This window comes from Cavia porcellus, unplaced genomic scaffold (genome assembly GCF_034190915.1).
Source record: "Cavia porcellus strain 051 isolate PalLab524CR breed Dunkin Hartley unplaced genomic scaffold, mCavPor4.1 scaffold_5, whole genome shotgun sequence".
Classification (NCBI taxonomy): domain Eukaryota; kingdom Metazoa; phylum Chordata; class Mammalia; order Rodentia; family Caviidae; genus Cavia; species Cavia porcellus.
Genome location: NW_026947488.1, coordinates 94609393 through 94629274, shown reverse-complemented (window position 1 = coordinate 94629274; position 19882 = coordinate 94609393). Strand labels below are relative to the sequence as shown.

Below are 19882 nucleotides of genomic sequence, written 5' to 3'. Positions count from 1 at the left end.
AAGGGTGGAACTTAGCCCGGGAAAGTCATGGTGTTGAGCCTAAGTGCCTTCCCTCCCAGCGAGCTGTGGGGAGACACAATAACCTGGAAAGCCGACAGGCACTTATGACTGACTGCCGGAGTTTTATGAGGGAGTTTCAGAGGGGAAGTGCTAAACTTCAAACTGTGTGAAAAGGGAAGAAGTGGACTTTTCAGAGACAGGGACAAATGAAGTTAGCAATGAAGAGGAAATTCATTTAATTGTTGAACCAACCTGTAATCAGAGCAAAATGTCCCCTCCAGTGCCCTAGAGGCCAGAGCTCAGGAGGAGGACTCCAATAGACTGGCAGGCAGGAGGAGAGAGCAGACCTCCAGGCAGAAGGCAGGGCCAGTCAGTCAAGGGGACATACAGTGTGGATCCTCAAGGGAGGTGGTTCAGCCTCCACTGAGTCCAAATGGAGGTAGCACAGCTCTGACCCCAAAAGGAGCCCATCTGCACTTGTCTGTGGGGGAGAATTCATGCACGGATGGTCACTGGTCACTGGTCCTCATGCTTTGGGGCCCCTGGGAAAGGACGCTCTGCGCTTGGTGGGCAGCCCAGGGCACTTCAGCCTCAGGGACCCTAACTCTGAATTCTAACTCTGTCTCTGCAGCTAAGTTGCAATAGGCTTGGAAGGTTACACCTAGTATCATCTGTGTTTCCCTCTCAGAAAGTGGGCCTTTCCCTTAAAAGTCCTTCATTGCCGGCCTTTGGCCAGCCCATCACATGGGGCTAATACCAAAAGAATGAATTAAAACATTGCTAAGCATAATTCAACCAAAATACTAACATGAGCAGAGATTCATACTCTACCTAAATCTAACCTTAAAAAGATGACTTTTTCTCCAAAATAATAATCAAGCATCTAGTGAGATGAAATGTCAAAACTCCTTGAGGAAATATTAAGCATTGTGCAAATGCAGGGCCTTATCTCTATTAATCATGGTTAAGTTTTTAACATTTTAATGTACCAGATCTTGAAAATGCATGTTAGTCCCACCTCCAGCTATGCCTTGCACTTCTACCACATTGGTCATGTAGCTTTCTCAGGCACCACAATCCTGGGCGTGAATGGTGGCAGACAAAAGCCAACAAAGAATGTGTGAGTCTACTTGGAAGGGGCACCTAGGCAGGCTAGACTTGGAAAGAAACAGTGGTGACGATTGTGCAACACTGCAGATGTACTTAAGGCCACTAGGTTCTGAAAACGGCCAAAGTCAGACCCTAACCCTACCTGAAACTGACAAAGCCGACCTTCCCTGCCCTTTGTTCCTCTCACCTCCTCCTCCTCAGCTCCCAGTGTGAAGAGTCTGCTGCTCTGGGTCCTGCCGAACTCTCCCCCAGACTGTTTATCTTCTGCCCCGACACTGAGAACTGACTTGATCGGGGTATTTCCAGAAACTCTCATTAGCTGGGGTGTTCCCTGCCCCTCTCCCCATGGCTGAGTTGGTATCCTCCCAAGGCAGGCCGCAGACCATTGTCTGGGCTCTGAAATCTTCGCAGCAGAACTGGGAGCTCTTCTCTTGAACAGTTTAGCATAGCTCAAGACTTTTCTGCCCTCTCTCCTCCAGGATATTCTTTGCCCAAGAGGACCCACCACTTACAGAGACCCTGTCCTACAGGGCGGGAAAACAGGAAGTGGCCGGGAACCCAGTGACACCCTGAGGAAGCAGGACTCTGCTTTCGGTTCTGCTCTATTCTAATCACAAGATCAAAACTCACATTTCCAATTCCTCACTATGTAAAAACAGAGGTTGCAACACCTCCTAAATACCTCTCTTGGATTTCACAAATCAACTCCTAAACAGGGCACAGTTATGAAAAAGATTTAACCAGAACGAAGCTTTTTTGGTGCTTCAGAAATTAAATCACTTTGGTTTGGATCCAAGACTAACCCAATGCACACAATATTCTACTTTAAGTGATTAGTGTCGTGGTCCAGTCATTGAATTAGGGCCCCTTTGGCTGAAGTGTTTGTTGTGCTGCATTAGGGACAGAACTGACACATACTTATAGGTGTCAGCCTTGTACCCCTTCTCAGCCTGCTCACCCAATTCACTAATTTGCCATTGTCTAAATTCAGGTCTCTCTCAAAACAAGTGTTGGCACCCTCATCTCCAATGACATTTTTTTTTATTTAAAAGGAAAAAGAGAAAAAACAAAACAAAGCAAAACAGTATAAGGGTACAAGTAATACAGAACTACAAAAAAAAGTAAGAAATCCCCATTTAATAGATTACACATTATCATCTTAGAGATAGTTGATCAAGTCACAGGATTAAAGCATACACAGTGGACATTCAAACAGTGAGACTGCAAACAGTTATGTTCAATGATCCAATCAAAAACATTAATATGGTCATCTATTTAACACACGTAAACACACTTGCAATTGTATCCTTTAGAGCACTTTCTTTCCCTCACTTTTTTTTTATTTAAAGAAAGAAGAAAAAAAAAGACATAAAATAAACAATGCAGTAAAAGGGTACAAATAATACAGTATTTCTAGAAAAAAATATATACAGTACAAAATCACCAGTTAACAGGCTACATATTATCTTCCCAGAAACACTTGTCCATATCACTAAATTAAAGCATACAAAGTGAACATTCATACAGTGGAATTGGAGACAGTTCCGTTCAATGATCCAACAAGAGCTCAGTTATATGGTTTTCCGTTCTACACTCTCGAACATACTTGCGGTTATATCCCTTAGTCCACCTTACTTTCCTCTCTTTTTTACAGTAACAATTAGACTTTTAGGGTTTTATTACTCTCACGGTTCTTATTACTTTTTGAAGACAATAAAAACAAATGTGACTAAGCAAAACAGAGTCAGAACAGAAGGGTGGGCATAGCACGTGATACAAAAATAGAATAGCAGGTGATCAAAAGTGGTTACCATTGTGCCTCTTGCTATTTTCAAATTGAGTTGTCTACATCATCAGGTATAACAGAATTGATCAAAACAATATGGAACAAAACCAATAAAATCTACACTGAGGACCTTACAAGACTTCAAAAAAAAAAAAAGGATGATAGTCAATCCATATTGGGCATCATAGTATATCTTATTGCCTTCAAAGTGATTGCCTATACCCTCAAACTTGATGCTATCAAACAAAATAGAATATATAATAATCAGACAGAACAAGATGGGGAGAGCAATACTGGGGATCAAGTCAGGTTAATAGGACAACAAAAAAGTTACTATAATATGTCCCGTTATTCTTTGATTTAGTTTTCCCTTAATTAAAAAAATGAGAGAAAATAAATTAATTTAAAAATAGGGGGAAGATTGAGATAAGAGAGGATATTGTAGTAGAACAATGCAGGGCAGAACTGAGCAATTCGATCATCATTGTGTTTCACCACCAGATAATCTAACATAATATTAGTCACCACAGTGCCTCTTTCCTTAAATTACTTGAGTGTAACTTCGCATGCTATAATAAGAGAAACCACACCCTTCACACTAGCAAGCCAAAAAATGAAATATTTAGGAATTACTCTCAGGAAAGAAGTGAAAGACCTGTACAGGGAAAATTATATTACACTGATAAATGAAATTGAAGATGATCTCAGAAAATGGAAAAACATCCCTTGCTCATGGATAGGAAGAATAAATATTGTGAAAATGGCCATTCTCCCAAAATTGTTATACAGATTCAATGCAATTCCTGATCCGGCCTGCAGATCAACAAGTTCAGAACTCCTGGAGGGGAAACGGGGATTAAATAAAAGACATGGGGGAGACAAAAAGAGACGAAGGCAAGTTGATGTTAACCCAATCAAGCCTCCGGTTTATTCAGAAAATAATCACACCTTTTATAGGCTAAGGGCGGGAGCTGGGACAGGAAGAGGTTAAACAGATGAATACAACAGGGTTACCATCACATCCGGATAAGTGACGTAAGCAGAAGAGGATTATGGTTAATGTAGGCAGACGCAGTGCCCATAGGAGAGAGAGAGACATCTAGGCAGCAATGCCTGTCACTCGGCTCCCTACATCTCCTCCCTTTTTATATTATTTAATTAAGAGTATGGCAGGCCCTGTGAGGACAGCGTCTGTCTTAGGTCAAGGACCTCATTGCATGAACCCAACCAGGCCTTACCCGTCATGGGCTTGCAGAACAGCAGTTGGTCCTGTGCCTGTCTTAGGTGGCTGTTGGAATTAACATGCATGTCCTAGTTGCCCGTCTCTGACTGCCTGTCCATTGCCCCAGGGCAGTCAGGCCGCATCATCATATGGGCCACTCGTGGGAATTCCTTCCCTGTAGGTTTGTTGATCTGCCAACTCCAGCTGATGATAGTGTACCTGAATGGGCTTTGCCATAAATGCGTCTATCCGGTTATTAATGAACATCATAATCCTCTGAAAAATACAAGACTCACAGAAATGAGAAACAATAGGTCAGCTAGGGGACCCAAAAGGGGGACTAGGTAAGGGAAAAACCCCCCCCCCAAAATCAAGGAGAAGGGGTTGACAGCCATTTGTTGGTGTCTCTGTATGAAGTCATTCTCCTGTGTCTTGGAGCATGCCTTGTATAACACTGGATGCAGTCTATTTGGCTGGTGTATGTTCCTCCAGACCCGAGAAGAGCCTCTTCCACAGTCATGGGGTTCTGTGCATGGCTGTCAGCAGTTGCAGTCTGTTTGGCAGGGGTCAAAATCCACCATGGGTGTGGTGTGGCTCAAGAAGGCTGGTTAAGCAGCATAAGGCTCCAGGGAGATGTGTCACCTGTAAGAGAACACAGGGGATTGTGCCTCAGGAAATAACATTATTCCTGGGCGTTACATGGGGTCTTTGAAGAACTGTCTACTTGCTTTACGAGGCGTTCAGGTAGCCATCTAGCTTCTCTATCTTGTTGAGAGTAAACACACACTGAACCTCGTCCCCAGATAAGGACTGGATCAGGGCCATTCCACACATTGGTTAGTGGGTCTCTCCATAAAACAGATGCAAACCGTGTTTGAGTCTGAGTATGCCAAAACCGAGATGCTGCGGAGCAGCCTGAAGCATCCAGGGTCAGAAAATTTAAAATAAAAAGAGCATGTGAAAGGACATTTCTAGGGGACCCCTGGGTGGGGTACCATATCTCCCTTTTTATTTTATCTATGGTGAATTTAAGAGAACGATGCACACGTTCAACAATGTCTTGTCCCTGAGGATTATAAGGTATACCTGTAGTGTGGAGGATATTAAGGCTTTTACAAAATTGAGCAAAGGAGGTGCTGGTATAGCCAGGGCCATTATCGGTCTTAAGCTGTTGAGGACATCCCAGAACTGAAAAGGCTGACAGCATATGGGCTATAATGTGTTTAGCAGCTTTTCCAGTCTGGAGAGTGGCAAAAATGAAGCCACTATAAGTGTCAATAATGACATGTACATATTTTAGATTGCCAAACTCATTGAAATGGGTAACATCCATTTGCCATAAGGCGTTAGGAATTAAACCTCTAGGGTTGACTCCTAGGTGTTGAACAGGTGAGTGGATAGCACAAGATGGGCAATTTTTTACAATTTGTCTGGCTTGCTCACGGGTAATTTTGTAGAGAAGGCGGAGGGTGTGAGCATTGAGGTGATGTAGCTGGTGGGCTTGTTGAGCCTCAGACACCTTGGAGTCCTGAGCCATAAAAACCTGTGCTCGTACAGCAATATCAGCCAAATGATTTCCTTGGGCAAGAGGCCCTGGGAGGTTGGAATGAGCTCGCAGATGACCGATAAAGAACTTATGACCTTCGCCGTATGAAGCATTGTAATTGTTTGAACATATTTGCAGCTGGGGAAGCATGACATATAGTAGCAACAGTCTCTAATAATGGAACAGACTGGGCAAGATAAGCACTGTCAGTATACAAATTAAATGGTTGGTCAGAGTAAGCAGCAAAAGCTGCAAGAATAGCTTCTAACTCTGCTAATTGTGCAGAGGAAGTATCTGCCTGGAGGGTAGAAACATTGTCTTGAGATACATAAGCAGCCCTTCCGGAGGATGAGCCATCAGTGAATAAAACCAGGGCACCCAGAAGGGGTTGTGAAGCTGTGACTTTAGGGAATATAAATGAGTGATGATTAGCAAAGTCAACTAGCTTATTTGGAGGGTAATGATTGTCAATAGTCCCTGAATAGGAAGCTAAGGCAATAGGCCACACTTCCGTACTCTGAAGTAGCCAATCTATTTGGTCTTTTGTAAAAGGTTGAATGATAATATCTGGTTCTTTGCCAAAGTAACATTTTCCCTGCTTTCTACCCTGGATTATTAGGTCTGAGACAGCTTGGAAATAAGGCAAAAGTGTTCTTTTTGGAGAGACTGGTAAATGGACCCACATGAGGGGAGCTTGTTGCCAGAACACTGCTGTAGGGCAAAGCTTTGTATTAAAAATGAGAAACTGTAAAGGCTCATTGTAGTCCATAAAGGAAACGGTTTGTTGAGCAATAGCCTCTTCTACTTTACTGAGCGCTCTCCTAGCATCAGGTGTAAGCTCTCGGGGGGAAGTTGGATCTATGTCTCCCCGAAGCAGCGCATAAAGGGGCTGTAAATCATGTTTAGTTAGTTTTAAAAAGGGTATGAGCCAATTAATGTCTCCCAATAGTTTTTGGAAGTCGTGAAGTATAAAGGAATAGAGAAAAAGCAATCTTTAAGATCTATGACAATTTTAAACAATCCTAAAGGAATGGCACTGGGTGAGGGGAGGCCAGGCTGTAGAGGCCCCATTAAGACCATTGTCTTATTTATTGCCCTAAGGTCTTGTAGCAGCCTCCACTTCCCTGACCTTTTCCGGATAACAAAGATAGGTGTGTTCCAAGGGGAATTACTAGGAACAATGTGGCTTGCATCTAACTGGTCCTGCACCAGCTGCCTTGCGGCTGCAAGCTTTTCAGAGTTAAGGTTGTTTCTAAAGGCTTATTTGAATCCCCAATTTGCCATGGAGGCACAGGGAGTTGCGGGCTGCCATCCTGGGACCTGCTGATCATGTCAACAGGTGGAAGTGGTGGCAGATTACCATGTATGAGGACCTCTAACAGGCCATCATTCTCTACATCTGAGAAATTAGAGGCTTCAGATTTTTCTGAGGACGGTTTTGAGGTAGATTTAACAGAGTCACGCAAGGCAGCCTCACCCAGTGCAACTGTCTCCTCAACCTGAGGGTCTGCATGCCTCTGGGCAAGCAGCTCAGAAATTAAATTCCAATATGTAAAGGTGGTCACAGGAACCTTTTTTGGACCGAAAACTCTATAATAATCTTTTAAAACATCTCTTACTCTATTCCACCTCTTGGTATCTATAGAACCCTCTAGGGCAAAACTTATGAATAAATTGAAAATACTGCAATAATTCTTTTTTTTCAACCCTTATCTCTCTTGTCTTTAATGCCTTTATAAGGCCTCCGACGAACACTTCGTGTTCGCTCAATACTTGACCCATGTCAGGGAAGGGAAATGGGGTTGCCGTTCACTCACCGTGACTCGGGCAGGACGTCGGGTAGTCGTCTGCGCAGGTCTCGGCACTTGATTTAATGTCCTGTTGCTTTAAGCTTTAATCCTTGATTCAGTTTACTCATTCCTCGGCCGAGGTCTCTGGTTCAATTTGCTTTCACTTTCGGTTTAAGCCGGCTGTCTCTCGAACGGCTCCCTCGTTAACTTCTCCGTGCCAGGAGCCCCACGTTGGGCGCCACTTGATCCGGCCTGCAGATCAACAAGTTCAGAACTCCTGGAGGGGAAACGGGGATTAAATAAAAGACATGGGGGAGACAAAAAGAGACGAAGGCAAGTTGATGTTAACCCAATCAAGCCTCCGGTTTATTCAGAAAATAATCACACCTTTTATAGGCTAAGGGCGGGAGCTGGGACAGGAAGAGGTTAAACAGATGAATACAACAGGGTTACCATCACATCCGGATAAGTGACGTAAGCAGAAGAGGATTATGGTTAATGTAGGCAGACGCAGTGCCCATAGGAGAGAGAGAGACATCTAGGCAGCAATGCCTGTCACTTGGCTCCCTACAAATTCCGATAAAAATACCATCAACATACCTCATAGAGCTCGAGAAATCACTCCTAAAATTCATCTGGAGTGAGAAGAGACCTAGAATAGCAAGGACATTTCTAAGCAGCAAAGGCAAGGCAGGAGGTATCACAATCCCTGACTTGAAATTATACTACAAAACAACCGTAGTAAAATCAACATGGTACTGGAACCAAAACAGAGCTGAAGATCAGTGGAATAGATTAGAAGATACAACCACAACTGCAAACACACTCAACCACCTTGTCTTCGATAAAGGGGCCAAACATGTTCACTGGGAGAACGACAGTCTCTTTAATAAATGGTGCTGGAAAAACTGGCTCTCCATGTGTCAAAAACTAAAACTAGACCCATGTCTAGCACCATGTACTAAATTAAAATGTAAATGGGTCAAAGATCTGAATATTAAAACAGAAACACTAAATCTATTGGAAGACAAATTGGGTAAAAACCTTGAAGATATAGGAGTAGGTAGAGAATTCATGAACAGGACTCAAACTGCACGGGAAATGCTTCCCAGAATCAATAACTGGGATCACCTCTTATTAAAAAGTTTCTGCACGACAAAAGAAGTCTCCAGCGTGGTGAGAAGAAAACCCACAAACTGGGAAAAGATCTTAATGAACTGCCCCTCAGACAAAGGACTTCTATCTAAAACATACAAAGAATTAAAAAAAAATCAGACCCCCAAAATTCAAAGACCCAATCCAAAAATGGACATCTGATATGAATAAACAATTCTCAGATGAAGAAATACAAACGGCAAATAAATACATGAAAAAATGTTCATCATCATTAGTCATTAGAGAAATGCAAATTAAAACCACACTGAGATTTCATCTCACTCCTGAAAGAATGGCCAAGATCAAGAAAACCAACAATAACAAATGCTGAAGAGGCTGTCTGGAAAAAGGAACTCTCCTGCACTGTTGGTGGGAGTGTAGACTTGTGCAACTATTGTGGAGGTCAGTCTGGAGATTTCTCAGAAAACTAGGACTGGAAGCCCCATATGACCCAGCTATACCACTTCTAGGCATATTCCCAGAAGAACTGAAAGCATCATACCACAGTGATATATGTGCACCCATGTTTATAGCAGCACAATTTGTAATAGCCAGATCTTGGAAACAACCTAAGTGTCTATCGACTGAAGAATGGATAAAAAAGTTGTGGTATTTTTATACAATGGTGTACTACTCAGCTATAAAAAATGACCTCATTGAGACATTTATAAATAAATGGACGCAGCTTGAGATGCAGCCATACTCATAAGTGAAATAAATCAAACTCACATGTATAAATACCGAATAGTTTCCCTAGTGTAAGAAATGATAAGAACACCTAGAAGTATGTGGTAATCATGATTCCCAATCATATTGGTTTGAAGCCATATAATGTTTTCACTCATTAACCGCAATGGTTTTAACCTGGGTTGTTCGATTTTAGTATCTATGATAGCACGAATAGCTATTTTGAAGAAAGCAACACAACATAAAAGCTAGTGCTGATTTAATATCATCTTGTTTTAAAGTTCCATCAAGCTGTAGTACATCTGTTTCCACTGGTTTTAACATGTTGTGTCTTACTATATTTCACTATAAGCTATAGTATAAACAAAACTCTTTATAGGCAAAGAGATAATATAGAAACCATTGTTTGTTTTCTATTAGCAGGTTCTAAACACCCTGTAATTATTGCATTCTCTTGAAAGGCTTCACACTGGCTAGATACAATGACATTTTTATGAGGCAATTCAGACAACTTTATGTGAGAGCTCACCCTGCAATGTCCCTGGTCTCCACCCACTAGGTGACAGTACTATCACTCCCCAAAAGTTGTAACAACCAAAATAGCTGTAGACATTGCCAAACATCCCCTGGGGAGCAAAACTACCCAACCTCCATTGAGAAGTACAGCCTTAGACCTGGTTTCCGGCCAGCTGAGAGTAACCACTCTCTCTCTCTCATGGTCATGATTCCCATCGAAAGCCCCAGTGGCTGTGGTTTATCTCACTTCTGATTTCCTAAGTGCCTTCTTGGCTTCAAGGAAAAGGACAATTCTTATCCAAAAGTCTCTTCCACCATATAACCTAAGTGAAGCACACTGCAAAGCATCTGACAGAGATTCAGTCCCTTAGAAGCTTCATCACTGCTGAAAACAGCCAGCTAGAAATGCAGATATAGAATCTGAGGGAGGGCTGGCCGCCTAGTCGGGGTCAGACCAAATCAAAACTGACCAGAAACCTTCAGCACAATTCACCCCAAATCTTACCAAAGCCTTTTCAGAAATCTAAAGGGAGGAAGGGGAGGAGAGAGGAGAAGGAGGGCAGGATGGGGAGGAGAGAAAGAAGAAAGAGAAGAAGGAAGCAGAAAAATTGTTTAATCTTTTCACGAACTAGCCAACACTTTGCAGGATCTTGACTGAGGTTCAGTAACAGCTGACGGGCCGAGGAATGTTGCGTGCATGTCAGGTCCTACACTGTGACTCTTGAACTTTCCTAGAAAACTTGATTCTTTTCATAAATGATTCCTGACTCTGGTATAGCAAATCCATGTCATTTCAGTCTGACCGGAAACATTTTCCACACACTTTCTCCTCGGCCCCAATACCAGCTTCATAATCCTTGAAAAGCTAAAACGTGATTTAGAATGGAAAACCTCGGATCTCAGGAAACTGATGTAGCCCATTTGAGGCTTACCTCGCACTTCTAAATTTCCCATCCTCTCTAATAAGCTTTTGGGTATGTTTTTTCCCCTTTAAATGCCAGGGTATCCAAGGCTACATTTGAGAGATGAAAAGGAAGACATTTCTACAATTCTGGGCACTTCCAACTTTGCTATGATTAGCCCTGTACATATACAAAAACATCCATTTTAGGTAAGTGGAATCCATCTGTTACTTTCAAATCCCCAAGCATGACCTGAGAAGGTACAATGTTTTATGATGAACAACTCCATATATTCTTCGACTGAGTACCATCTGTGTTTTTCAGGAAGAGGTGGGCAGACAAAACTCTCAGAACTACAATTTTAATTCTTCCCCCTCAGCTACCTATCACAAGGCATTAGCAAACAGGAGCTGAAACTGTGTGCTTAAAGCCAGACGCGTATTGTTAAATGTGACATGCTCAATTTATCACTAGTTATGAAGTGAAAACGGATGAATACACATTCAATTTAGTTCGGCTGCTTTCTTCATTTATCACACTCCTTCATCATCCATCATCTTCCCCCACCCTTTTGATTTGAACAAATAACACACTTTCATAAGTTTAATCTAATTAATCATAATTGTAAGGTAATGTTCCCTTAATGAACCATACATCTGATTTTATAAAGTTTGTTGCAATTTTAATAAAATGTGTTCCAGATAGAATCTGTAAATGTTCTCTTTGAAACCCAGCCACCTAATCATTCCTCTTCCTAATTTGTGTTTCTCAACTCTTACACACACACACACACACACACACACACACACACACACACACACACATGCTTCTTTCTGAGGTTGATAAAGATGTAACCATAATGGGAGCCACTGGAGCACACCGGCCCTCTATAGAATAGCAATGCAGCAAATTACCAATTTTTCATCATTTAAGGGGCTAAGGGAACAAGTAAAGAGAATTAATTAAACAATGGAGAAAAAGTAATGAGGAATGGAACAGATTATTCCTCCACTATGACTGTAAATAGGAAGCAAGACCTTGATGGTAACCACAACAGTCAAGACAGAACCATAAAGAAGAAACTGTCCTTCGTGTGTATAAATTATGATACAAGTTCCCAAACCTTTCTTTCTGAGGGAACTCAGAAAAGAAGCTCAGAGGAGAGGCAATACTCTGTAACTGCCATTCCATATCATTCGCTGGACCAAGCAGAGAAAGAAAGATGAGCCACAGCCTTAACCTATGTGCTTAAACCTGTTCTGGGACAACAGAATCAAGGAGCCGTGAAAGCCAGAAGGAACCTTACTGCCCTAAAGCCCTAACTTTAAAAATGAGGGGGCAAAATAACATAATAAAGTAAAATAAAAATAAAAATGAGGAGACTTGGCACGGGGATTCAGTTCAGTGGCACAGCCCCTGCCTGCAAGCTTGGGGTCATGAGTTGATTCCCAGTACTAAAAAATAAAAATAAAATAAAACAGGAGACTAAAGCCAAGGACTTGCTTGAGGGCCAGTTAAGGGATTTGCCCAGGTCCCAGGTCGGTGCCGGGAAATTGGAGCAAAGCCTCGTGGCTGGCTTCCCAATCTTGCCAGAAGGCTCATAGCCTTTTCCTGTGGGGCAGCAGCTCCTTCTCATTTTGCGGGGAAAACGTGGGGAAAAGGAAATTAGAACTGTTTCCCGTCTGGACCAGAGAGCAGTGTAGAGCAACAGCGTGTGGCACTAAGTCAGGTCACACTGACTCCCAGGGGAACAGAGCCCCCCACGCCCTCCCACATTCCCCGCAGGGGTGGCACCGTGTGCCCGGGATGTGTTGATGTCCTGCCTGGAGAAAGCTGTCTGGGTTGGCTGGCTGCGCCCTCCAAGCCCTCTCCCCGTGCGGGGTCCGATTCCCCTTCGCAATCTCATTAGTGACACCGGTACCATTTGCCCTAGCCCTCTCCTTGTGCTCCTGACATTCTTAGGCCGGGATTTTTCTTAAATGCCCTTTCTGCATGTGACGGCCAGAAGATGGCCAAACTGGAGAATCAATTAACATAAATAAAAAGAATAGAGCCTATTACTCATTCCCTGACTTTATGGGCTGAACGTCCACTGGTCCTGACATCCGCCTTGGCAAATGCTTCTCTGGCCTCGGGCTGATTACAAATTTCACTCATTCTCTGCTTTGGAACGGGGGTCATTAGAGGTCAGTGCATAAGAAATGAGCACAGACTCACCAGCAAGACACACGGTCCTGCTGAAGTCCTTTATAAATGGAGAAGCAAAATAAACCCCAGCTGATACCCCTCCTCTCTGTCTGTCTGTCTGTCTGTCTGTCTGTCTCTCTCTCTCTCTCTCTCTCTCTCTCTCTCACACACACACACACACACACACACACACACACACACACACACACACATAGTTGGTAGAAGTGTAACACACCAGCCCTTAGGTGGCGTGTGGAGGTAATTTAGCAGACCCCAGCGAAGATTTGAAAGCATGCCATCCCCTTTGAGAGAAAAATTCCAATTCCAGTCATGTCTCCCAAAGTAATAATAAATATATCACGTTTGAAAGTTTAGAACATTATTGAAACAAAATATTATCGCTATTTAAAGTGATATTAGAGCCCACGTGATGGCAAGCACCTGTAATCCCAGCACTTAGGAGACTGAGGCAAGATGATCACCATGAGTTCAAGGCCAGCCTGGACTACACAGTGAGACCCTGCTTCATATACAAATAAGTAAATAACTATAAAATGATACCATAGCTGGGTGTGGTGGTGAACACCTGTAATCACAATACTGAGGAAGATCATCATGAGTTCAAGGCCATCCTGGGCTACATAGTGAGTTCAAGGCCAGCCTGAACTTCACAGTAAGACACTGTCTCAACAAAACAACAAAAAGAAAGAAATTCTAAAATGATACTGTATAATAATATAGAAGGCAGGCTATAGCCCAGTGGCATAGCACCTGCAGGCACAAATTCATGAGTTCAATACAAAAAAATAAAAAAGATTTTAAAAACCAAAAAATAATAATATAGAATAATGACTGAAGACCTAAAGAAATATTCACAGCATATTTGTTTTTAAAAGGCAGTCTACAGCCATGGGCTGGCTGGGAAGAGAACCAGGAAGTCGGCCTGCCTTTCCTGTGGGCCAGCGGCAGGCAGTGTGCCCTTTGCACGAGCCAGCAACGCACAGGCCGGGAGACGAGGACAGCCCACCCCCACATATACACCGTGCAGGAAACCAGCCGATCTGGAGGAACACAGGCTGGATGACAGCAACTTAATGCTTAAAGGTTGTATGGATTGGTTGACTACGCAGGCCTGGTAGCCTGAGCATCTGGTTAGAGGATAACAGTGTGCATTATAGTCACTATGGAGTGATGGGAGCCATGGAAGCTGGGAACTGGACACATGCACAGGGCTGTGGCATGGCAGGGCACAGCTGACCTGAGAACAGAGACTCCTCAAAGAGCAAGACAAGGCCGCAGCTGAGGACACCTGGCTCCAACCCCAATTAACAGAGACCGCAGCTGTGGGCATTTCATTCCTGTAGTGAAAGTCACCTGGAGACTTTCTCCTAAGATACTTCTCCTAAATTAACACAAAATGGTTCTCCTAAATTAACATAATCTGTTACCTGTTCAAATCCTTGAACCACTCCCAAGATCCTGCTCAGTTTCCTGAGTTTTCCACTCTAAATCCTTCCTTGTTTGAAAACTACATAAATACAGGCCACCCAGAGACATTCTTTATCTCAGCCCCCAGAGTCTTAAACTCTGTAGAGGGTTTTGATCCTCCTAAAATCATACCACCTGTCTCATTTATGTAAGCCTTCACCATATACTCATTTGGGAGATTGGGGTCTTGGAAAGGTCCCCAATAATGGGAGATTTCCTTTTGTTTTCAAAATTCAGTATCATTCTTGCTGTTTTGTTTTGGTCCATTTTACTATTTAGTTTTATTCCCTTCTAAATAAATTTTTTAAAAATAAAAAAGGCAGGCTAGAAAACAATACAGTATCATCTAATTTTTAGAATTTTAGATATATTACCTTTATCAACAGATTGGGGAAAAATACACTAAAACACTAGCACGATATTTGTATGTAGGATTTATGGAAATTGGAATTCCTTAATTAATTGTGTAAATTATAATCACCCATTTAATTATTGACTTTCTCTATGAAAGTAGCATTTAGCCTGTTATTTATGCTACCTCCCAATGCTTTGCATTCACCTAGAGAACAGCAATAGCTCAATAGACATCTTCTAGATGAATGAATGAATGAGTGAAAGTGATTTTTACTTTGTGCTTATCTATCTTTTCTCAAATTCTTATATTCTACATTCCTATATTGTATATTGTGCAATGAGTAATGAAACTATACGTGCATTTTTATCATAATTTCTTTTAAGTCTCAACTTTGTAATGTTGTCCTAAGGTACAGTCACAACTAACATCTTAAGGATGTTTGTGAGACCGTTCATCTGGGAAATCAGTGGGAATTAGATAAGAAACTTACACAATGCATATTAGACCTCAGTGCTGATAAACATGTGTGCAAAGGTCTTCCTCTCAATCAATAGTTAACTGAACAGCTACTGTGTACCAAGCATTCTAAAATTTGGGATAGGGGGGAGGTGAACACAGTGAAAGACCTCAGATTATAAAACCTCCTACTTCTAAGGAAATCACAAGTTTTGTTGGGAAAACTGAACACACGAGCATGTAATTCCACATAAAGCAATGAAATGTGATATAACAGAGCCATAAATTAAACGCTGTGAAGGCAGAGACAGGAGGAATTAAATGCAATTAGGATAGCCCCGAAGAGGGACTGACACCCTTAAAAGAGCCACAGTTGAGTTTTGATAGATGAGAAGACGGAGGTCTTTCCTACATTTAACCTTGAATTAGAATAAAATGAATTCCCACCAGCCTGGCATTTAATCACTGCAGAATCAAAAGGCCAAGCATGCTCGCTAAACATTTCAGGGACAGGTTTTTTTCTAACCCAGAGGGCACCCGGCAGCAACAACAAATTACACACTTTGCCCTGAGCCCAGGTTGCCTCCCGCCTCAGAGTGAGACCCCAAAAAGGCAGGGATTTTTGTCTTCTCTGTCACTCTCTCTGTCTCTGTCTCTCTGTCTCTGTCTCTCTCTCTCTCTCTCTCTCTCTCTCTCTCTCTCTCTCTCTCTCTCCAGCACCCAGGCGGCAGCAGACATTCATCCATCACGGTGGTTGTTGGATAAAGGAGCCCGTGGCACAAGCGACCCATCCTGCACACCAGGCTAAGCCCCAGACATGCAGACATGTGACCCCTGGGAGCATGTGTGTCCAGAACATGTCCCAGGATGGAGTTTCAGGGGCTCCCAAGTTCATGACCCCAGAAAAGGCCTGACGGTCTGGCTTTATCCTGCAGACAGCCATCAAATTCCCTTCAATCCCTCACCGTTTCCTCTGTGCTTTCATTTAGCAGACTTCACAGATCCTCATCTTTTCTAAAACACCGTGGCATAATAAAGAATTCATCTGTGGTCCAGGTTCTTGGAAGATAGCTCTTTGCGATTTCCTCCTCCTCCTCCTCCTCCTCCTTTTTCTTCCTCCTCCTCCTCCTTCTTCTTCTTTGTTGTTTTTTTCGGACAGTGCTGCTGTGTAGCTCAGGCTGGCCTTGCGCTCACTATACCACCCAGACTGGCCTCAAATGTGTGGCAATCCTCCTGCCTCAGCCTGGCAGAACCTTCTCTTGAAGATGTACGTTTTCTGGTTCCTGGTCAGACTCTCCGTGGCACTACGCTACACCCTGTCTCAGTAAATGGGCTTCTTAGAGCCCAAAATTTATTTACCAAAATAGTTGGGAAATCTCTAAGATCTTGGGCAAAACTCAGTTGTAATTATAGGTCATAAAAGCTGGGTAGGCTGGTGCCTATCCACAAATATATCATGAGTGAAAATCAACTTCATGGAGCACAATAATGTCCCCTGATAGCTCCTGTCATCCCAGGATATCTGGTCATTTCATCTGGACTTAGCTTTATAATGGCCCATCTCAGTAAAATACTCCAAAGTAAAACATAAATGGAAGGAAAAAAGACAGTCAAAATTTATTTGTATTGCCTACAATAATGCCTGGAACACAGAAGATACTAAATCCACGTTGAGTTAAATTCACAAATGAATCAATGGCATAAAAAATTACCATCATTTATAACTCGCTACTGATGTTTCTTCTTGGGAAAATGACTGCACTTTCTTTAATGGGAGATTAGGTTGCTCTAAACTTTTTAATTATTTGGCAATAAGAAATTTAGTTTCTTGATGAGCTCAAACCTACGGTTGTCAGTGCAGAATTATTACTCATATATAAACAATTCCAAAATTTAAACATATCATGCTTTTTATTTTTGGTCCAAGCACCTGTTTCCTCATTAAGTGATACTACTGTAAAAATTATGAGAACTTCATAAGGTATCAGGTCTAATGTCTGAAGTATCAAGTCTGTACTAAGTGCACAACTTTATTCACTCCTGCCTAATATAGGCACTGCTACCCCATAAATTAGGGACATTTTTTTCTGACATCAGAAAAGGCAGACATCACAATTTTAACAATGTCTATTTCTAGGTGGTAGAATCTGTGAATATCTATGATTTCGTTCTGTACTTTGTTGTTGTTTTTTGGAATGCTAATGATAAGCATGTAAACACAATAACACATGATTTTAATAGTTCCCTAATAGAACTGCCATTTACTCAAAAATCATGCCTTATACCTCTCCTCTGTGCCAAGATTTCATTAGGCCCTCAGTATCTAAGAGACATGAATAAGTCAAAGCCCCCGATCTTTAAGGAAAAGGGGAGACAGAACTGCAGGAGCACAGATCAGTAATGGGTTATGGGGTACCCAGGAGGAAACTGTGCAGGGTCATCCCTCAGAAGGGGGCTGGTCTATCTGGAACAGCAGCATGGGGAAAGCCCTACGGAAGCCGAAACCTCTGCGCACAGCGAGGCCTCATCTGCCCATCCTCTGCTTGTCCCCAGTTCCCATAAAGCCATCCTTCTTGTGAACAAACAGGCTATCGTTCGTCTGAAGGTCCTAAAGAAAATTTTGGCCTCAAAGCCAGTTGATTCCAGGTCATCATAATTCTGAAGTGAAAAAGAGACTCCGGAGCAGCCGCTGGGCTTAGAGCTGCTTGCTGGGCTCTTTGCCACACCCAAAGAAGCTAGCGGGAGAAGACATGAGACAGTGGAGTCATGAGAAAGTGTCAGGAGGAAAGAAGTCTCCTAAAATCATCAGGTACCAGAAGGGAAGCCACAGTGAAAGACTGAAAGGCTGAGATTTTTGTCTACTAAGTCACAGAGAGATGCATGGTGACCGGACACCAACAAGTCATGTGGAAAGGCAAAAGAATCCAGCCCGTGCTGGGCAGTGCAAGTGACCTGTCCCCCTCGCTGCCGAGTTACGCAGCTTCTGTGTCTCTGGGTGGCAGCCAACGCTGCCAGGAAATACTCTCAAAAGTTTGCATCTGTACTGAACATACGTGTGGCTTGACATGTGCCCTGTGCAGCAGAGGGACAGCTATTTCCACGGCCCGAGCATTGCATTAGTGGTCATAAAAACCCAGAGCTGGCTCAGCAGGTGCGGGAGGAGCTGCCGCACCAATTGTAGATAAAGACCGTGTGTCTCACAGAAAGTACCTGAGTACTCATGGACTTTGGGGTCCTGCAGCTGCTGCCCATATTCTGTTGATAATTTTTATCCTTATAAAAAAATCTGCAAATCTTTTCACTGCTATGTAAGAAATAGGAAGCAAACTTAGGCCCAACCAGCCAGGACTCTTCTCTTCACATCACCTCTCAGTGTGAGGATGCACTGACCAGGGAAGACAGCACAGAAGGTGCAGCCCAGGCTTCTCCGCCTGCCTCTGCCATGCTTGGGCCAGGGCCCAGGGTGCACGCCGGCCCCTCTCCTCCACCCCACCACCATCACCCCATCCCGCCTGGAAGAACGGGTGCTCAGGAGATTTACCGAGTCTGGCCTTTCTTCACAGTGCAGGTGAAGCATCAGTACTAGGCAGGTATCTGAGCACTGCGAGCCCACTCCTGTCTCTGCTGCTTTTTTTCTACCAGAAATAATCAGCAGAATAACTGAGAACAGCCCCAGCCAGGTGATGTGGTAGATGGGATGGGGAGGTACTCAGCAGTCATGCCATTCTCCTGGTGTTTATCTCTGTACAGAAAAGCTAAAACAGCGCAGCTCCCTGACAAATAAATGAAGCTTTAGGTGTGATTTTGGTGTAACCTGTGCCACAGGCTTAGACAACTTCTGCAGAAGGGAGGTGCCACTGCCTCCCCAGCACTGACCCCCTCCTGCAGATCAGCCATCCGGGAACCTCAGCCAGATACGCATCACGGGAGGGCTTGGTCCAAGAGTCTCAGTCACTGCAGTGCAAGCTGCTATGATCATGAAATGAACACAGTAGCTGACGTGTGCCGTGTCCCATCTCACGCTTGGCATGATGGGGACTATTGTTTCTCTGCTGTATCCTCAGTGATAGTTTCAGCACCAAGGCAGCAACTCCAGGGGCTTCTGACTTCATTAGCGTCCATGCCTGCCCACACAGGGTGGGCTGGGAAAATACCATGCCTCCTCCACCAGGCTTACCTGGCACCTCTTCCCCTCTACCCTGCCTGCTCCAGGAGAAAACGAGGACTTAACCCACTCACTATCGTGGGCTTTCCTGTATCTGACTTTTCCACAGCGGTGCTAGTGGACACCCTGTCACTAGCCTTGTGGGACTGGCCAGCTGAAGGACATTGTGCTTCCAGTGCAGGTGCCTGCTCCAGGAGAGGAAAGCGGTAAAACCACTGCCTGTCCCACCTGCAGGGGATGCCACCGTGCCCGTCCCTGCCTCCTCTCTGCTTCAGGATTCCACTGCTTCACAGCCGCCAGGACCCTCGCCCTAGACAGGCATCTACATCCATCCATCTTTGTAAACCTACCGTAATACCTGCTGAGCTACTTGGTAAGTGTGTACTGAATGAAGATTAAACTTACTTATATCTACACCATGTCATTTACATGTACAGAGTCTCATATTAGAGGCTAAAACTCATTCTAATGAGGATTAATTATATCAAAATCACATGCAATAATTTCAAAAGAATTT

At 43.4% G+C, this 19882-nt stretch overlaps 1 long non-coding RNA gene across 1 annotated transcript; it reads right to left on the bottom strand.

The window, feature by feature from the left end:
* Positions 1 to 3799: 3799 nt before the first annotated feature.
* Positions 3800 to 8254, bottom strand: LOC134476150 (uncharacterized). The gene is made up of 2 exons (XR_010047686.1): positions 7482 to 8254; positions 3800 to 4760 (listed from the first exon to the last, which is right to left on the bottom strand). It is a non-coding gene; the product is annotated as an uncharacterized LOC134476150 (long non-coding RNA).
* Positions 8255 to 19882: the final 11628 nt, after the last annotated feature.